The sequence below is a fragment of the Octodon degus genome, unplaced genomic scaffold (assembly GCF_000260255.1).
Source record: "Octodon degus isolate 3935 unplaced genomic scaffold, OctDeg1.0 scaffold00123, whole genome shotgun sequence".
In the NCBI taxonomy this organism is placed as follows: domain Eukaryota; kingdom Metazoa; phylum Chordata; class Mammalia; order Rodentia; family Octodontidae; genus Octodon; species Octodon degus.
The window spans coordinates 6,998,511-6,999,887 of record NW_004524699.1 but is presented as its reverse complement, the minus strand read 5'-3'; the positions used below and the strand labels follow the sequence as shown (position 1 = coordinate 6,999,887).

The 1,377-nt window shown below is 44.9% G+C and overlaps 1 protein-coding gene across 1 annotated transcript in view; it reads left to right on the top strand.

Moving 5' to 3' along the window:
- Cercam (cerebral endothelial cell adhesion molecule) overlaps positions 1 to 1,326 on the top strand; it is an 18,688-nt gene extending 17,362 nt beyond the window's left edge. The window contains exon 14 of the mRNA XM_004640480.2: positions 1,303 to 1,326. The gene's annotated coding sequence lies outside the window, so the exon portion shown is untranslated. The remainder of the gene's footprint in view (positions 1 to 1,302) is intronic.
- The last annotated feature ends 51 nt before the right edge of the window (positions 1,327 to 1,377 follow it).

Sequence of the window (1,377 nt, the reverse complement as noted above, 5' to 3'; positions counted from 1 at the left end):
TACAGAAGACAGGAAGCCACTGGCGCTTTACCTCACCTGCTAGCGGGCGACCAAACAGGCACCAAGACTACACAGCCTAGCGTGTGCATCTTGCAACAGGGCCACAAGGCCAAATAACCCCAGCCCTAGACCACAGTGTGCTCCATGCTTTGTTTCCTGAACTCGGGGACATTAAAGACAAGGATTGCTCTATTTTCCTCTATGAAAAAAGAAAATTGAAGTATAAGATTGGAAAGTGACAAAGATTTAGAAAAGCCACACTCAGAATGAGTGTCAAGGAGATGGCTCAGTGGAATAAGTGCTTCCCTCGCAAGCACAAGGGCCTGAGTTCAATTCCTGGTTCCAAAAAAAAAAAAAAAAAAAAAAGGAGTCTCAGGACAAATAGAGCAGTTGTTGCACAATATCTGGGGGTGGTCATCGTGATTTGTGGATTTTTTTTTTTAACTTTTAGCAGAACTGGAATACAGTGTGCTCTACCAGTGAGCTATATCCCCAGCCCTCTTTAAAAATTTTCATTTTGAAGGGGCCGGGGAGATGGCTCAGTGGAATAAGTGCTTCCCTGGTAAGCGCAAGGGCCTGAGTTCAATCCCCGGTTCCACCAAAAAAAAAAAAAAAAAAGTTTTCATTTTGAGGGCTGGACTTATAATTCAGGGGCACAATGCCTGCCTGAAAAAGCATGAGGCCATGAAGAAACTTTTTTTTTTTTTTTTCTGTTTTGAGACAGGATCTTCCCTTGCAGTTTAGGCTGGCCTTAGGCTTACTTTGTAGCCCAGGCTGGTCTCACAAACCTCCTGTCTCAGCCTCCTGAGTGCTGGGATTATAGACATGTGCCAATACACCTGGCAGTAAAAACTATTTTGAGATGAGGTGTTACCACATTGCCCAGACTGCTCTCAAACTTGTGATATTTTTGCTTCAGCCTCCTGCTTAGAAGGGAGGTTGGGGCAGCTATCACTGGATAGAGTATGAGGAGTTGCCTCAAAGAAATGGGGACACAACTTGGCCCTCTGATTTTTTTTAACCAGGGATCAAACTCAGGACCTTGTGCTTGCCAGGCAGGCACTTACGCCACTGAGCTACAGCCCTAGCCCCCTGAATATGTTCTTGACGATCAGAAAAAGAATTTCAAGGGCTGGGGTGATAGCTCTGTGGCATACCACCTTCCTGGCAAGCGCAAGGTCAGGAGTTCAATCCTTGGTACTGCAAAGATAAATAATAAAGAAATAAAACTGAGGGGGAAAAAGAATTTCAGAAGAGGACACACACACACACACACACACAAATTAATAAAAAATTAAAAAAGGGGCTGGAGAGATGGCTCAGTGGTCTAAAGCGCCTACTTGAAACAAGCTTGGCAAAGCACAGGGACCGCGGTTC